Below are 20,217 nucleotides of genomic sequence, written 5' to 3'. Positions count from 1 at the left end.
TCCACCTTCGTTCCGTCTTCATCATCCTGCCAGATGTTTATCTGGAACATTTCCCTCCCTCCCTTCAGGTCTCTGTTTTCCAGGCTGAGAAGCAGCCCCTCACCATGATGCTCCCTCCTCCATACCTCACTCTTGGTGTGCATTATTGGATCCAGTCAGACTTTGGTCTCATGTAGTTCCCAGGCTTGTCCAGATGTTGTTCACCACACCTCAACACGTCTTTCTTCAGCAGTGGAGTGGTGGAGGGTGAGCCGACATACCGGACGTGGCGGTTGAGGTTTTCTTTGGATCAGCTGCACCAGCTGACTCCAGGCCTTTCTGAATGTCTCCACCAGGGACCCCTGGCCCACCGTGACATGTCTCCTGTGTGACACTCTGGTGAAGAGACTCCTCACAGACCTTCAGTTGGTTCTGAGGACTGTTTTCTACCTACTGATACGGATTTCAGCTGCTGTCTTCACTCCTAATGCACCATCCTTTCATCTCGCGTTCATTCCCTGTGTCATTTCACATTAAGGCACTTCACCTCACTTCTGGATCAGTCTAAGGTTTGACTCCTCTATATGTGTGGATTTCAGGAGCTGTTTCTGACGTCTGGTGAAACTTTCACGTCAATAACAACTTTAGAATAATAGTAACTGAGACAAATGGTGATGTGCTCAATTCTTAGTTTAACCACTGTCAGTACACACACACACACACACACACACACACACACACACACACACACACACACTTGTACTTATATCATTGTGAGGACACTCATTGACATAATGCATTTCCTAGCCCCTTACCCTAACCCTAACCATCAAAAATAAATGCCTAACCCTGACCTCTGCCCTAAACCTAACCTAAACCCAACTGGAACTCTAAATCAAAAACCAAGTCTGAACCTCAAAAAGGTCAAAAAAGGCCTTTTGAAAAGGCAAACATGTCCTCACTCTGTTGGTGACAAACAGATTTTGATCCTTACTTATGGGTATGTACAAAAACACACACACACACACACACACACACACACACACACACACACACACATTTTTACACATACATACAACCACATTTTTTTAACCACACACTTGTACACACACATACACAAACACATTTTCCGACACACACATACATATACAAACATTTAACTACTCACATGCACACACAAACCACACACACAGGTACAATATGTGTGAGAAATCCAAGCATGCTAGTGCTCCCTCTAGTGACAGGTTTCTATATTGCTGTCTGCTGCATGTCAGAAGAGCCAAGACCAATTACGGTAAAGAACAAACCCCTTTCTTTTATTTTGGAAGTGTGTAAATGAGGAGAAAGTACGTGTGTCTTTGTTTTACTAGGTTTGGGTGCAACTTTGTGTTCTTAAATGTGTTTATGACTCTAAATTGGTTCATTGCACCGCTGTAGCTTTCCTTTTGTTCAATCAGAATCCAGTGTTTGGTTCTGTTTTATAGTATATTGTGTATTTGGAGTATTGCAGAGAGGCTGCATTTGTTGTGTTACATACTTTATATGTTGAACTTAGTTGATAGTTATTATTTGCTTTCTTTTCTGTTTGTTTTCAGACCACTTCTATTGATATGTATATACAGTAACTTTCCTATGCCGGAATAAAATGTCATCAAGAAATCTCTTCCTCTTCCTGTTAGGGCCTTATGGAGACACTAAAACTAAAACAAGGACTCAGGGTGCAATGAAATAAGAAAGAATCGGTGTCAGAACCACAAAAGCAGAAAAAGGAGCAGTCTGGTAGGTTATGACAGAGATGCTGTTAATATTGAAACTGTAAGACTATTGATATGAAAAACAGCAGAGCAGCAGCCGGCTCTCCATCGCAGAGGCTCAACTAAGACAAGACTTTCCCTCTATTTCCACTCAGTGCTGCTTTAAGCTGTGGAGGCAAACCTGTCTCTGTTGTTGTACTGTGTTAAATACTAATTGAAATAACGTATTGAAATAATAAGAAATAATTTCTCAGTCTTTGTTAGTCGTTTGTAAAGTTTGGCTTCAAGAAACTCGGCACAACACAAGCCGAGAGAAACAGAACTTTAGTTTCTTTAGCGTTCTGTTAGCTCGTCCTGCTTTCTTCCTCTTCCCTACAGCCATGGCAGTCTCTCTCTCTCTCTCTCTCTCTCTCCCAGCTCAGTGTCGCGGCTCCGGTCCAGCTGTTTCTTCAAGTCATGTCGCACACAGATGACACTTCACCATTATGTTCCTCCCCTTTTCTCTGGCAAGACTAAAGTAGTGAGACTATATGTCCATCTCACAGACGTTGAATCTGCGTCTGTATTCATCTTCGCCATTCGAGCAACAGGAAATAACTCAACAAACATTTTTTTTTTTCCCGCGGGTTTTCTTCGCGTAAAATATTACCGAAATGTAATAGTAACTCTTATTACCGCATTACAACAAATAGTAATATATTACTGTACTTGCGTTACTTTTGCAAAACGTTACCCCCAGAACCGAGCTCCTCCTTCCCCTCCCTCCCTCTCTCTGTCTCTCTCTCTCTCTCTCTCTCTCATATATACAGACACAAATAGACATACATACATGAATTCATACATACACATAAAGACACGTGCACACGCTTTGTTTTATTCTGTGAAAAAGCCAACAGAGCAGTTTTGACTGAAAGCAATGATTTTATTTCACAATATACAGCTGAGTTGTTTCTTCATCCAGATATATAATCAATACATTATGATCCCTAACCCGAATCAATACACTTCGACATCAGGATGATTTTGCTTCTGGATTAAATGTTTTGTATTGATTGATTTCTAGATGTGGTTTCTACATCAGGATGGAGATGAACACAGATTTCACAGAGCAGGAAAACAGAAACCAGACTAAACCTATGTACAAATTCACAACAAATACAAAACAGTGTTGTCGACGCACCACACGCAACCAAGAACCATCCCAAACCCCACTCTAGACAACAACAAAACAGAGCCGACAACCAACACAAAAACGGACAGAACCATACATTTATATAATTTTTTTTCTTTTTTTTTTTTTTCCCCCTGATGAACCATAGTAGTGAACAGACTAGTAACTAGTAGTAACTAGTAGTAACTAGTAGTAACCTCAGAGCGTGCATCAAGAGAGGTCAGCTACAGATCACCATTATTCTGACCACCACAAGAAGACAAGGTAACCCAGTATGTGAAGAGTGATTAAAGATCAGCGTGATCATGTGAATATGATGGTGACAGTGATGGTGATAGTGATCATGCATATATGACCTCTGACCTCTGAGAAGGCCAGAAGCAGGCCAGAGAGGCCCTCAGAGCCCAGACAGCCGGCGGTCATCCCAGAGCCCGGATCCAAGCCGCCCCCCCAGGCAGACGCCCCCCCTCCAGTCCAGAAACGGGGCAGAGGAAAGCCCCGGCCGGGGACCCCGGCGGTCCCGGGGCCCGGGCCCCGCGGAGCCACGACCGGCAGGAGCCGGTCCACCCCGGGCGCCGGACGCCCGGGGCGGGCTGAGCCGAGAGCCCGAGGCCCAAGAGCCCAAGAGCCGACCCCCCACACAGGTGGAGGGCCATGACCCCCCCGGGCGAACCAGCCCACACAGGCAGCTACCCACCCCAGGCCAGTCCCCCCCCCAGCGCTCCGGCCATGCACCCCGAGATCCAGGGCATCACCCCCCCCCACCCGTCCTCCCCCCCCACCCTGTCCTCTCCCACCTCACTCCCCCCCAACCCAACACTTACACCCACTCACTCACGCTGACACACACACACACACACACACACACACACACACACACGCACACACACACACACACACACACACACTTGTACTTATATCATTGTGAGGACACTCATTGACATAATGCATTTCCTAGCCCCTTACCCTAACCCTAACCATCAAAAATAAATGCCTAACCCTGACCTCTGCCCTAAACCTAACCTAAACCCAACTGGAACTCTAAATCAAAAACCAAGTCTGAACCTCAAAAAGGTCAAAAAAGGCCTTTTGAAAAGGCAAACATGTCCTCACTCTGTTGGTGACAAACAGATTTTGATCCTTACTTATGGGTATGTACAAAAACACACACACACACACACACACACACACACACACACACACACACACACACACACACACACATTTTTACACATACATACAACCACATTTTTTTAACCACACACTTGTACACACACATACACAAACACATTTTCCGACACACACATACATATACAAACATTTAACTACTCACATGCACACACAAACCACACACACAGGTACAATATGTGTGAGAAATCCAAGCATGCTAGTGCTCCCTCTAGTGACAGGTTTCTATATTGCTGTCTGCTGCATGTCAGAAGAGCCAAGACCAATTACGGTAAAGAACAAACCCCTTTCTTTTATTTTGGAAGTGTGTAAATGAGGAGAAAGTACGTGTGTCTTTGTTTTACTAGGTTTGGGTGCAACTTTGTGTTCTTAAATGTGTTTATGACTCTAAATTGGTTCATTGCACCGCTGTAGCTTTCCTTTTGTTCAATCAGAATCCAGTGTTTGGTTCTGTTTTATAGTATATTGTGTATTTGGAGTATTGCAGAGAGGCTGCATTTGTTGTGTTACATACTTTATATGTTGAACTTAGTTGCTAGTTATTATTTGCTTTCTTTTCTGTTTGTTTTCAGACCACTTCTATTTGATATGTATATACAGTAACTTTCCTATGCCGGAATAAAATGTCATCAAGAAATCTCTTCCTCTTCCTGTTAGGGCCTTATGGAGACACTAAAACTAAAACAAGGACTCAGGGTGCAATGAAATAAGAAAGAATCGGTGTCAGAACCACAAAAGCAGAAAAAGGAGCAGTCTGGTAGGTTATGACAGAGATGCTGTTAATATTGAAACTGTAAGACTATTGATATGAAAAACAGCAGAGCAGCAGCCGGCTCTCCATCGCAGAGGCTCAACTAAGACAAGACTTTCCCTCTATTTCCACTCAGTGCTGCTTTAAGCTGTGGAGGCAAACCTGTCTCTGTTGTTGTACTGTGTTAAATACTAATTGAAATAACGTATTGAAATAATAAGAAATAATTTCTCAGTCTTTGTTAGTCGTTTGTAAAGTTTGGCTTCAAGAAACTCGGCACAACACAAGCCGAGAGAAACAGAACTTTAGTTTCTTTAGCGTTCTGTTAGCTCGTCCTGCTTTCTTCCTCTTCCCTACAGCCATGGCAGTCTCTCTCTCTCTCTCTCTCTCTCTCCCAGCTCAGTGTCGCGGCTCCGGTCCAGCTGTTTCTTCAAGTCATGTCGCACACAGATGACACTTCACCATTATGTTCCTCCCCTTTTCTCTGGCAAGACTAAAGTAGTGAGACTATATGTCCATCTCACAGACGTTGAATCTGCGTCTGTATTCATCTTCGCCATTCGAGCAACAGGAAATAACTCAACAAACATTTTTTTTTTTCCCGCGGGTTTTCTTCGCGTAAAATATTACCGAAATGTAATAGTAACTCTTATTACCGCATTACAACAAATAGTAATATATTACTGTACTTGCGTTACTTTTGCAAAACGTTACCCCCAGAACCGAGCTCCTCCTTCCCCTCCCTCCCTCTCTCTGTCTCTCTCTCTCTCTCTCTCTCTCATATATACAGACACAAATAGACATACATACATGAATTCATACATACACATAAAGACACGTGCACACGCTTTGTTTTATTCTGTGAAAAAGCCAACAGAGCAGTTTTGACTGAAAGCAATGATTTTATTTCACAATATACAGCTGAGTTGTTTCTTCATCCAGATATATAATCAATACATTATGATCCCTAACCCGAATCAATACACTTCGACATCAGGATGATTTTGCTTCTGGATTAAATGTTTTGTATTGATTGATTTCTAGATGTGGTTTCTACATCAGGATGGAGATGAACACAGATTTCACAGAGCAGGAAAACAGAAACCAGACTAAACCTATGTACAAATTCACAACAAATACAAAACAGTGTTGTCGACGCACCACACGCAACCAAGAACCATCCCAAACCCCACTCTAGACAACAACAAAACAGAGCCGACAACCAACACAAAAACGGACAGAACCATACATTTATATAATTTTTTTTCTTTTTTTTTTTTCCCCCTGATGAACCATAGTAGTGAACAGACTAGTAACTAGTAGTAACTAGTAGTAACTAGTAGTAACCTCAGAGCGTGCATCAAGAGAGGTCAGCTACAGATCACCATTATTCTGACCACCACAAGAAGACAAGGTAACCCAGTATGTGAAGAGTGATTAAAGATCAGCGTGATCATGTGAATATGATGGTGACAGTGATGGTGATAGTGATCATGCATATATGACCTCTGACCTCTGAGAAGGCCAGAAGCAGGCCAGAGAGGCCCTCAGAGCCCAGACAGCCGGCGGTCATCCCAGAGCCCGGATCCAAGCCGCCCCCCCAGGCAGACGCCCCCCCTCCAGTCCAGAAACGGGGCAGAGGAAAGCCCCGGCCGGGGACCCCGGCGGTCCCGGGGCCCGGGCCCCGCGGAGCCACGACCGGCAGGAGCCGGTCCACCCCGGGCGCCGGACGCCCGGGGCGGGCTGAGCCGAGAGCCCGAGGCCCAAGAGCCCAAGAGCCGACCCCCCACACAGGTGGAGGGCCATGACCCCCCCGGGCGAACCAGCCCACACAGGCAGCTACCCACCCCAGGCCAGTACCCCCCCCAGCGCTCCGGCCATGCACCCCGAGATCCAGGGCATCACCCCCCCCCCACCCGTCCTCCCCCCCACCCTGTCCTCTCCCACCTCACTCCCCCCCAACCCAACACTTACACCCACTCACTCACGCTGACACACACACACACACACACACACACACACACACACACGCACACTCTCTCACACACAGCCACTCATCCCTAAACCAAACACACCCCCACATTCTGACACACTCACACACGCTAGCAAACACGTACACACACACACATGCACGCACGCACACACGCACACACAAAGTCAACCCTACTCCAAACACACTCACATTCCCACGTCATCCAACCGTCATGTCCTGTGGGAGACCCCCCGGAAGGCGAGGGAACACCGAACCCCACATCCAGGACCCCCCGCCACCCACAACCAGTTTTATTACTGAACAATAAAGTCATTGATTAGAGGTTTCATGACTGTGCTGATCTCAGTATCAGTAATTAATTCAAGATGGCATCCAAAATGTAGTTTCTTGCAATAATATGACTACATTTCCACACTGACTGATTATAACAGCTCCATATGATCAGTTTTATTAATTTTTCATAATGAGTGATCTGTAAGATATAAAGTAGAGTAAATTTGTTAATTTATTTTGAATTATTAAGAGATCAAACGGTGAAACAAGTGGAAAAAAACCCCAAGGATCAAGTTGGAGAAATCTTGACTTATCCTGATTGACATTGATTGACGTTGTCTAGTTTAAGTGCCACATTCAAATCTCATTGGTTATTGACGTCCATAAACTGTTTTGATGCCTATTTCTGCACTTGGAACATAAAATCAATAAACTCATCAAATCATTCAAACCTGAAACGGGCCATGTTCTGACCCCTCACTGATTTTCTGAGAGACAGAAAATTAATTTGACTTAAAAACAGGTGAAGAACTTCAAGGATACTGATACTGAAAAAGAAAAGTTTTTTTGTCATGAAATATGATTAAACTGGTAACTTTTAGAAGTCATTATATCAGGACATTTTATCAGGTACATTTTCACATCTGTGCTTCTTCATACATACTAATTCTTTTGATATATCTAAATTAACTTTATGCAATGATTTCTTTATTTTTTGGACTTTGTTCCAATGTCTCCTTACTTTTTCATCCCTTGCACAGAGAACTAAAATACTAAATTGAACTTGTTTCTTTTTGCTGCCGGTTTGAATTTGTGTGTATGACTTACACATTGCTTTCACTAAATGTACATTAACCATTATGTGGTTAATGTACATTTTACTTAATTACAGAAAACTACTGTTACTTGTAATTAAAAGATAAATGTACTTAAAAAATTATTAGTGGGATTTTTTTATAATAAATATTACAAGTCAAAATATCAGTATTTTTACTCAAATATAATAATTTCATACAGTTGTAACATAGGTATAATTTGGTAACACACATTAATGTTCCTTAAAATTTGGAAGTAAATTTACTTGAAAAATTGTGTAAATTCTTTCTAAAGTAAATCTTTAAAATACTTTTTTTTCAGTGTAGATTGTTGGTTAAGCTCTGTGATAGCTGCACTGGCCAATTCCTACCTCACCAGATATCAAAGGTACATGTGAAAACTGAAAACTGATCCATTTCTGCAGTTTTTGTTTCAAGAAAATGTTTTGCGTTGCGATTTTTTAATGTGTATGCACTAGGGATGGGACGAGATCTCGTGTCACGAGCATTGCTCTGTGCTGCTCCGACGCTGCATGTGAGTACCGCGCCGCTCCCCACAGCTCAGCACCGACCCCCCCCCCCCCCCCCCCCCCCCCCCCCCCCCCCGCTACCGGTCTCTCGTCTTGTCTCGTCTCATCTCATCTCGTTCTCGTGGACTCAATCTCGTGAGACATCTCTTCTCGTGGAATTTGTGTCTCGTCCCACCCCTAGTATGCACACAGAAGCGTAATATTGCACATGGGCGACCACTAGAGGGTGCTAAGTTCTACAATGCAAGTTTTAAAGATTGTTTAAACTGTCCTTCATGATCGGAATCCACTCAATAGCTGTCTGTGAGAGGCCAGTCTCCACATATGCAGATGATAGTCGAATAATTGTTAGTAAATATATACTTTGTTGTGGAAGAAGTTTTCAATTTAATACTGTTTTTTTGTGACCAAAAAGCCAAAACGCATTGAAGGTTTGCAGTTTTCACTTGATAACATCATGTAAACGCAGCATTAGTGTTACCTCATTCAGCCCAGACAGAGATTCCTTAGTGGAAGAACTGTGACACTGCTGGAATAATGGGAATATCACTCATCTTCAAAAATGGATCTCAAAACAGTGAAGACCTCCGACATCCCTTTAACGTCCGATATGTTGTCCTGGCTGGTGTCCCCTCGACATTTGGGGCAGCAGGAAGACGTCTGAAGCCACTGTTCCACACATGTTTTGCAACCAATGATACTCTGGCAACACTCCGTGAAGACTGGTCGATCAATGAAGTCTGGGGGGGGGGGGGGGTGGGGGGGGCATAAGTAATTTTAGTTATTTTATTTCAACATCTTTAATCATGTAAGATCATACTGTAACTAAAAGTTGCCATAAAAGAAAAACAATGGGCCGGAACAACTTTGGTGGACCATCGCACTTCCTGGTTCAAGAGCAAATTACATGTTATGCATCATATTTTCTCGAGGTTGCCAAACAAGCAGTGAAACAATCTGTATTTTATGACCGTGCTGTCAGATGTGCACCATGCGCATGCGACAGTGGTTGTGTGCGTGTAATGTGCCTAAACTGTCTGAACTCAGTCTGCCTCCCAACCTGGCAACCTGCGTGACGCTCTCTGAAGGGAGAAGGGGGAGAGGGGAAAGTACTGTATGTGATGTAATATTAATTATTGTACCTTTAAAACCAACGTGATATGCATATGGACTATATTGTATTTTGCTTTGTCAAATATTTTGCTTTGCCCTCAAGTAAAGTTTTATCACAATCCTCACAGTTTAATGTAAAATATTCTAGTACAGTAAACCCTCTAGTAAGGGGACGGCATAAAATCCAAACTGTAGTGTCCCTTGGAGACAGGTTTCCCATCTGTAGATGGGGATGCTATGACGACAAAATGGAAGAAGGTTCTCTTATTCTTATTTGACCTTTTCTTTGACTGCTGGCACCTCAGTAGAAGCTGATTATAAATTCAAAATGGCGGACACTAGGAAGACAGATGTGAAAAAATGTTGTACTTGAACTGCATTTTGGCCATTTTCCTGTCCACTCGGATTGGAATTTGTCAGGAAAACTAGCCCACCCTCTGCATTTAGCTGAGTGTCCGCTGTTTTAGGTGTGTTAACAGGGGAAAACATGCATGCAAAAATTTGTCCGCTCAGCACAAGGTATCCCCTCTTCTCGGGTCCTCTCGCCAGAGGTTTAACTGTGTTTGCAACCATCAAAGTCTGTCACAAACAAGCTAAAATGTCTCTATTTTAGATAGTAAAAAAACACCATAAATGTCATACTTACTCATGCAGATCACACAGCAGAGCCCCTGTTTGATGACCTGCAGCTGAGACAGAGTCAGGATGACTTTCTGAGTCGTAACCAGGTCAGTAAGTTGACGGACTGCTGTGTTTGCATCAGTGAGGCTGTTTGCTGCCTGGACAAACTCTTGTATTTTTGCAGTAATGTTTCCAACACTGACTCTTTGAGTCGTAACCAGGTCAGTGAGTCGACGGACTGCTGCGTTTGCATCAGTGAGGCTGTTTGCTGCCTGGACAAACTCTTGTATTTTTGCAGTAATGTTTCCAACACTGACTCTTTGAGTCGTAACCAGGTCAGTGAGTCGACGGACTGCTGCGTTTGCATCAGTGAGGCTGTTTGCTGCCTCTATAAATTCTTCCATCTTTGCAGTGACATCTGCAAAACCTGCAGCACCTTGAGCTTGTTGGCTGTTAAAAGGGAAACAACACAACAAATATATAGTATTAGGATTTTTTAGGTTTTGGAAAAAAGACACTTGTTCAGCTAGAAAAACTGCATCCTTGGAGGACAGTTCAAACATGGATGCTGAGCTGAAAAAAAGCTACAATGTATGAATGTCCTCGAAAAGCTACGCGACCTGATACTAGGAATCGGCAATGGATTGCAGAAGGAGAACTAAACCGAACAATGGCTGAAGAAGGTCACAGCTGCCCTAGCAATTGTCGCTCAGCAGAATCAGGCTGAAGCAGAAGAAGATTAAAGTTTGGACGGCAGCGGGGTGTGGCAGTCACACAGTTTTGGCAGTGGTGTGCCTCGGGAGCTGGTGGCACTCACCGCCGAGCCAGAGAAGAAGAGAAAGAAGGCTGTGTCGGTGACATCATGATGTAACAATTACACATTTCTGGCGGAAATGCTTGCCACTTGCCATTTAACCAAAGACGAAGAAGAAAGTCACCCGAGGCTGAAGAAGAAAATCAAAGTGGCCTTCTTTTGATCTCACTTTAGCTTTTAAATAGATCAAAAAGCTGGAAAAACAACAAGAACGTCCTCAAAAAGCTGGAAGTTTTCAAACTTGAACTGTCAAAATCGGTCAAGGATTGTAGGAAGAGAAGTCAAATGACGGTGACAGCCAGAAGAATAAAGAAACGATTTTGTCTGCTACACTAATGGGCTTCATTGTGCCTTTCGTTTGTTTATAAGTGTATTGTCTTTTCTTTGTTTTGGGTCAGGAGGCTTTTTTCAACTGACCCTTTAGACATGTTTCGACAGCATTCTGTTGTCATCAATCAGAAATGTCACCCGGTGGTGGTGGTGTTGGTGGTCTTCATAGTAGTTGGTGTCATGGAGGGCATGGACCGACTTGTGACTTTTGACGGATTGGCCACGCCCCCTTCATGAAGAAGACCACCACAAGCACTGGATCATGGATTCAGTGGGGATCAGGAAGATGAACCAGAATGAGGGAGCCTGCACGCTGTCCCACAGTGTCCTGACATAGCGGATTGACAGAAGGGGGTGTGGCCAATCTGTAAGAGTGACAGTTCAGTCACGCTTCTGTAACACCAGCTGCTATGAAGACTCGTTATCTTCCACCATCGGATGACATTTCTGATGGAAGACAGAATAATACCATTGAAACCTGCCGACCTGAACAGAAGAGAATACTGTTTCCAACAAATTCAGGTATTTTAAAAGTATTTTGTAGTCTATGATCATGAAAACCCAAAATAAATCATATAATTCTTTCTAGAAATCTTAGTTTACCTTTGAAAGGTTTGAGCAGATGCTGCTGCAGTCTGCTGTGAAGGTGAACCGGTAGTCATTGGTCCCAGTGTTACAAAATGTCCCACTGTCTCTGCAGGGCCTGGAGTTGCCTTTTTCTCACCGTGAACCTCATACCGAGTTCTTCCATCCAACGAGCTGAAAGCACCAGATTCACCAGGAAGCAATGCCACGTTTCTGCTGTCGGTAATGTAGAGGGTATCGGTAGAAACCTGTCAAAAAATATAAAATAAAAGTCAAACTGTAATATATCTACATTTCCAGCCCTTCAACAATCACTGTAAAGGAAGCACAGTGCCAAACGTTTTCCTGTCAGTGAACATGCTGGTGAAGTCTGCCAAAATTCGGTGCAGAAGGGTTCTCATCACTTCCAGTGTTTGGCAGCCGTTCATCAAGACCTTTACAGGTGAATTCATAGTGACAACACCAAATTTCCCTGGGACTTAGTGGAGCTTGAAGACCTTAGAGAAATTCCAGACAGGCTGGGTTCACATTAGGGATGAGCCGAATACTCTTTTTAAACGAGTACTCGTTACGGATAATATATTTTTTCCGAATCCGAGTACAGCCCGAGCATTGTCCGTCATTATTCGTACTCGTGCTGATGGGAGATCCTCATTGGTCTTTCATTCTGCTCCGTGCTCCACCGAGACGACAGGATCCTGGTGAGAGACGCCAATCAGTGGTCGTAAATTAAAAATTTGGTATTTAATTTCTTTGTCGCGTGCATTGTCCCTGAGGAAAACCTTTTAAAGTTGAAACGTCGTGTGAATGTGCACGCTTGGGTTTTTTTTTTTGTTTTGTTTTGTTTTGTTTTGTTTTGTTTTGTTTTTTGGGGGGGCTGTTCAAGTTTCGTTTTCACTCGCGTTTTTTTTTCTTCTTTTTTTCTGTTCTTTTTCATAATAATTTGGGCTTGTGCTCCACCGGGAGGCTGTGATCTGTGGGAGATAGATGACAACTGGACCGAGGTCCACTACGATCGGCGCTGCAGCAGTGGACAGGACCAGGAAGCTCAGCAGGGCGGATCAGAGATTTTCTGGGACCCAGGGGAGATTCCAGTGGGGATCATGGGGGGAGGCAGTCCCAAACCAGGAAGCCTGTTCCTTTCCTTGGACTCCAGCTGGAGTCCGGAAAACAATTATAGAGAAGCTGTTATGTAAATTCATTCATACACTTAAAAATATTAATGTTCTTTCTCAATAAAAAATACTTGTTCTGTAAATAGTTCCTTTACTCTTGTGACGTAAAATATTCAAATCTTTATTTTGAGGCTGTTGTGTGAATAAATAATTATTTAGATAACTTTAAAAATGTTCATGTTCTGACTAAAAAAAAACTTGTACATTGTATCATTGAGACTGTTCTGTAAATAGATTTCAAATAAAGAACAAATATAGCAACTTCTGAGCAATCTATATCAATTTTAGACTTAAAATAATGCATCAATTTCTGCCCCCACCCGATTTCCGGTTAAACCACGCCCACTTCCGGTTTAGGCTCGCCCCCTCTGAGTACAGATACGGATACAGATCATTTGGATGGGTAAACAGATACAGATACAGATAGTGGTGTACTCGCTCATCCCTAGTTCACATGAACTTCAAGCCAGGAACATCTATGTCCACAGTGTCTCAGGACAATTTACCACCAAGTTGCACTTCACACTTGGCAGCACGACATCATTCATGTCAGAGAAAGTGGTGAAGACTCTCTGGAAAGCATTTAGCTTGAGAGAAACAGAAACAGCAGCGTATGCGCAACCCTTGAAGACCCGAAAGTGTTGCCAGCCACGGTGGGCAAATCTTACCGACGAGGAAAGCCCTGGATTCATCACCATAAGATCTTTAAAAGGATTTTTTTAGGTAGGGGGTAGGGAGTCCAAACCCTGGTTCAGGTTGGGGGTAGGGAGTTGGGTTCACAACCATTAGCATTAACCTCAGAGGGTAGTCAACAGTGAGCTAAACCTTCATGAATTTTATTGTGGAATCATTTTTACCTGGAATATGCGACTGAGATTGTCTGCAGTAACGTCTTCTTCTCTGAGAAACACTTGCTTGTTGTCTCGGAAAACGACATGCAGACTGTCGGTGGTTGAAGAAGCAGCTTTGGCTCTGGGTGGGTTGAATTGCTGGAAATGGTGGTGAAAACTTGCCTCGTAAACCAGACCCGCCCACTCCTCATCCGTTTGGATTTTGGAGATGAGCTCAGTCTGGGTCGGAGCCCATAGAAGGGGCTTTCACGCAGTCCTGAAACCCCCCAGCCAATCAGCGTTGCCGCTTTTTGTTTTCAAATTTTTTTGGTGAATTCCGGTGGCTAAACCGGAAGTGACGCTTGCGCTGCGCGTATCGGAGATGACGGAATTTAACTTTAACCATCGTCTGAAAGCTGCAATCAGTAAAGTTACAGCCAAAATACCAAGAATTACAACAATCAAGCAAGAACAAGAGTCTGCGCCTGGTGAGTTTCTAACAGGAAAAGACGTTTTTGCGTGTCTTTACGTGTAAGGAAGCTAGAGCTAATGAGCTAATGCTAATCCTTAGAGAAGTGAACGCATTTTGATGACGTATTTGTTTTGAAGTGCTGATTGGCTGAAGTGCGCTGTCAGTCAAAGGAGTAACCGACGCCCCCTGCAAGAAGTTTCAGTGGGCTCCTATCTAGACTCAGCTTAACTACAACTCCAAATGTGGATGAGGAGTGAGCGGGTCTGGTTTACGAGGCTAGGTGAAAACATCAAATCCCAAAAAATGTAAAAAAAAAAAAAAAAAAAAAACAACTCAGGGAAACTGTTTAATAACCCCACACATTAAAATTCATTGAAATGTAATTTCTGTGTTTTTAAATCCTAATTTTTTGAGACCACTCATATCGGAGGAGACACACAACAGATAAGGTGAACTCATACTTGCACCGTTCAGGCCCAACCGTGCTGTACCACCATAAACAGCATTTCTGATTAAATGGTTGAACCTTTAACAGTTACTGTTGAAGGTTCAATCAAACATCAGATCACATCCATGCTCAGCAACAGTTTTCAGTCACTATCAAGGAAAAATGTTCCTGAAGCTGAAATAATCCAGGATGAAAGTGGAAATAAATATGTTACCTGTGACTTGGAGGCTTTGAAGAATATGTTGATGTCGTTCTCTATGTTCCTGTTGAGTTCACACCTGAGCAGTTTGTTCTGGTGGAACAGACAGTCCACAGTCAGTCGGACTCTCCGGTCTGTCACCAGTCTGCGGCTCGGAGGAATCACTTGTTCAGGATTGAAGGTGTGATGCATCACCACCAGAACGGCTGCTTTACCAGCTGGAAACACAGTGATTAGCATTAGCATGACTCAATAGACCAGGGGTCGGCAACCTGCGGCTCTTTCATCCTTTTACTGCGGCTCCGCGTGGCTTGGGAAAATAACGATGCGTCGGTCGCGAAAAGAGGAGACGGACGAGGGAGTAGAGTTGAGTGAGGTTTATTAGCCGACACGGGAGTGACAGCTGTCATTACAGAAGACCTCATTACGAGCTCACTTCCGCCGATTAACCCTCACCGTCAGCGTGCCACACCACCCCACGTCACCAAGCCCCGCCCCTTCTCATGTGAGGAATTCCCCCTCCCACCACAAAGTATTTACTGAAGTGTACTGTATTTGTGTTAGCTCTTCTTTAAAATTGTAGTTCTAAATTGGAAGATTATTGTGATCTTGAAATTTTAAAATAAAATTATATTTTGTTATTTTTCGTCGCTTAAAATATGCGTCACCCTCACAGAAGCCGCCAAAACGCCGTGCATGTATCAAGAGTTCTTTCAACCCCAGGTAGGCCAAGTATGGAGAAATGTAAGAAAAGAAAAATATCAGAAGAAAACAGAACATTTAATGATGCCTGGGCAAATTCATTCGCATTTACGTCTGATGAGAGAGGCCTACCAGTATGCCTAATTTGTGGAGAGAGGCTGGCTAACAATAAAAGGTCAAATGTCGCAAGACATTTCTAAAATAAACACACAGCCTTTGCTGAAAAATATCCGGAGCGAGAAGAGAGAACCAAAGCTGTTTTGGAACTGATGCGGAATGCTGATCTGCGGAAAAATCAATTCAAGAAGTGGATGAAGTCTGCAAATTCAACCACATACGCAAGTTTTGTGGCCGCTCATGAAAGTCAGGCATGGAAAGCCTTTCACAGACAGAGAATATATGAAAGAGTCATTCATTAAGATTTCAGAGCACCTGTTCGTGGACTTTAAAAACGAGTGAAATGGTGCAGAAAATCAAAGAGATGCCTCTCTCTGCAAAGACTGTCAAAGAAAGAACCCTGAAAATGGCAGAAAATATCACAAGACAGCAAATTAAAGACATCAGTTCCGCTCCAGCATACTCAATCGCCTGTGATGAGTCCAAAGACAAAAGCGATATTGACCAAATAGCGCTGTTCTGCCGATACGTGACCTCTGCTGGACCACAGGAAGAAATGGTTGAGCTGATCCCACTAAAATGCCAGACACGGGGTGAGGACATCTGTGAGGCTGTGCTTGATTGTTTAAAAGCCAAAGAAATAAAAACAACCCACCTCGTGTCAGTGTCTACTGATGGAGCACCGAGTATGACTGGAGCGCAACGAGGCTTTGTGGCATTGCTACAGAAGTTACTGGATCGAAAGCTGCTGACGTTTCACTGCATCCTGCACCAGGAGGCGCTGTGTGCGCAAACGTTTCCTCCAGAATGCACAGAGGTCACGAATGTTGTCATTCAGATTATCAATAAAATAATGGCAAAAGGTTTAAATCACCGTCTGTTCCGTTCGTTACTGGAGGAGGTGGAGAGCACTTCCTCCGACCTCCTGCTGCAGAACAGAGTATGGCGGCTGTCCAGAGGAGAGGCGCTGAAACGTTTTGCTGCATGTCTCGGAGAGGTGAAAACGTTCATGAGCAGCAAAGGGCTCACCTTTCCTGAGCTGGAAGAGCCAGAGTGGCTGGAAAAGCTGCACTTCATGGTGGACATGACAGCAAAGCTGAACACGCTGAATACGACTCTTCAGGGGAGAGGAGGCACAGCGCTACACATGCTGGAGGAGGTGCTAGCGTTTGAGCTCAAACGGACAGTTTTAGCCAAAGATGTTCAGAGAGGCACACTGTCTCACTTCCCTGCTTTAAGAGAGTTCAAACAAGCTCACAACAAGGTGATAAATTCAGAGTATTGGCACTCTGCAATTACCACAATGCAAGCATCGTTTGTCAAACGATTCCGCGATTTCAGAGAGGAAAAAAACACCTTGTCCTTCCCCATCACTCCCCTCACCACCGATCCATCCCTGTTAAATGTGACTGCATTTGCAGGTGTAAGTCATCCTGATCTGGAGCTCCAGCTGGCTGACATCGCTGACAAAGATATGTGGGTGTCAAAATTCAAGCGCTTGACCGAGGATCTTGAAGATGTTGCCCATCAGAAGGCCGCTCTTGTTCAGAATCACAAATGGAGTGAGATTGAGAACCTTCCAAGACCGGACAAACTGGTGTTTGAGACATGGAATGCCATCCCTGATACCTACGTAAATATGAAGAAATATGCATTTGGAGTCCTGTCAATCTTCGGATCCACGTACATGTGTGAGCAGCTATTTTCCACCATGAACTATGTTAAAAACAAACAGCGCTCACGCCTCACAGACGACCGCTTACAGTCCTGCATTAAGATGAAAGTGTCTTCATACAGCCCCGATCTGCAGACGCTGTGCGCAGAGGTGCAGGAGCAGCAGTCCCATTAACCAGGTTAAAAAAAAAAAAAAAAAAAAAAAAAATATATATATATATATATATATATATATATATATAAATATATATATATGTACAGATATTTTTGCAAATATTTATTTTTTTATTGTTCAGTGACATAGTGCTTTTTCCCCAATTTGTTTTTTTTTTCCATTCAGGTCATGGTTCCGCCAAGCGCTCCGAAAGCCCAAGGTGATAGAAAGATGACGGCTCACGGCATTTTTTTTGTTTGCCACATAGATAATTTATGTTTTTAAATTCATTCATTTAATTTATGCTTTGTAATTCATTTGAAACAGACTTTCAACTTGACGTATTTGTTATTTTTTTTAAGAGTTCAAAATGTTAAAAATTTGTTCATTACGTGAATAAAATTACATGTTCTTCATCCATTTCATAAGCAACACACTAGAGTTGTTTATGCAAAGCGTAAAGTAAAAAAACAAAACAATATATACAGTGTTATCTTCATTTTAGGTATCAAAAAATATTTGCGGCTCCCAGTGTTTTCTTTTCCGTGGAAAGCGAGTCCAAATGGCTCTCTGGGTGTTCAAGGTTGCCGACCCCTGCAATACACGTTAGCTTCAGCCTGTTGGAGCTTTCTGCATGATGCCTTTTCTTGTGATTTATGTTTCTTCAGAAAGAGTCAACATCCAGATTATAGAGCATCTTCCTCGTCTAACTGAAGTAAGTTAATCTGAATCACTCATTGGACTGATCCTGGCACTGCTAACAGCTCAGGTAACAGTCTTGTGGAACATTCCTTGAACCGACACTTGATCAAACTCTATTGATCTAATTCCATTGGTTTGAAATGTCGACAGTCTGGGATGATGCAATAACAAGAGGAGACACAAAAAAGCAAATTCCCAAATGTCTCAGGAAGTAACACATCAGGAAGGTTAGTGAAGACATTTCTCACCAGGAAGATGCTCCATGGCCTCACTGACGTCTGTCCCAACCCGAGAAGTGATGGGACAGAAAACCAGACAGTAGTCAGCGTCTTCAGGCGACCTCGCCTCAGTCTGACCCAAAGACTTAAAGTTTTTAACAACAGATTGATGAGCTCCATTTGTTCTTCCTGTCAGGATGATGAAGAACTTCCTCCAAGAAGCTGGAAATGAACAAAACAAAACATTTCAGGACTAATTTACATGGAAACATTTTGAAAGTGACGTCTGTTTATATGGACATGACAGAAACACTGAAAACAATGTAGTTCTTGTGTTCTTCCACTAGTTGGTGCTGTTTGTTTGTCTCATGACACCACCGACAACAATCCAATTAACAATGGGAACACGGAGAACAATACACTCTAAACATGAACAATGGAGAGCAGGGCCTTCAGTTTGGACAGAACACCATTTATGACTGTGACCTTCAACTCGAAAACTACGAAGTTCAGGAGAACCTTGACTGGGACCAGGTCCAGGACAACCTACTTGGACCAGGTCCAGGTCCAGTTGCAGCATTTCCAGGATCAACAAAGACACGAGGGTTTGAGAAAGTTCTGTTTTCACCTGTTTAGATCCTGAGTGGTTTTGAAAAGTTTCACTTTGGGAGCCAGTTTTAAAGAGTTGCTTGTTGTGGCTGTGAGCAGCGTTGTCGTGGAAACAGACACTGAAAACACTGTCAAGGGTTTCAGTTTCCACCAGACATCGTTGCCATTCAGCCACGTCTCAGCCAATGAGATCAGTTTGTTTCTGCAAAAACCTAAAGGGATCGATTTGATTTAATGGTTTAACTTTTTTGATTGATAATTCTTGGAATAGTTTTTTGATATTTTAACACCAACCTGTCCCAACACACACACACACACACACACACACACACACACACACACACACACACACACACACACACACACACACACTTTGATTGAACTTTATACATAAAGAATTTTATAAACACAGTTATAAACAATCAAACTGCTGCACTTAAATCAACATAAAAAAATCTCAACCATGAGATGTGAGCAGTAAAACCATAAAAATACAATAAAACAATAAATATACAAGCAATAAAATGACCACAATATAAGAAGGTCCAGACCTGTGGTCAAAGCTCAGAAGCATGAAGCTTTGAGGAGGCTAAATGTGTCTGTCACTCACCCACACCTCCTCCGACACACACACACACACACACACACACACACTGTTATAAACGGAGTTAGTGATTTCTCACCTGGATCTCTGTCCTCAGACTCGCCTCTGAAAACACAAAGACTAAGTTGAAGTGAACTCAGTTCAACATGGTGGCAGGAGATGAAACAGGGCAGAGTTCACTGAACACTGCTTCATTCAGGTTATTCCAGATTATTAATCCAGCTCTCACTCACCCTGGAGCTCGCCATCTGTCTGCCATGTTCAGCGTTCCTCTGTTCTCACTGAAACACTTTCACTTTGAAGACTGGCGTGTGAAGCAGGAGCAGTCAATCATTAACTCTGACAGCTGTTCTACCTTCCTTCTTCCATTGTTTCCATCTTGGAAGTTCATTGGAT

Source organism: Salarias fasciatus, chromosome 15 (assembly GCF_902148845.1).
Source record: "Salarias fasciatus chromosome 15, fSalaFa1.1, whole genome shotgun sequence".
NCBI classification, from domain to species: domain Eukaryota; kingdom Metazoa; phylum Chordata; class Actinopteri; order Blenniiformes; family Blenniidae; genus Salarias; species Salarias fasciatus.
The sequence above is the reverse complement of the archived record's forward strand: the minus strand, read 5'-3'. Positions refer to the sequence as shown.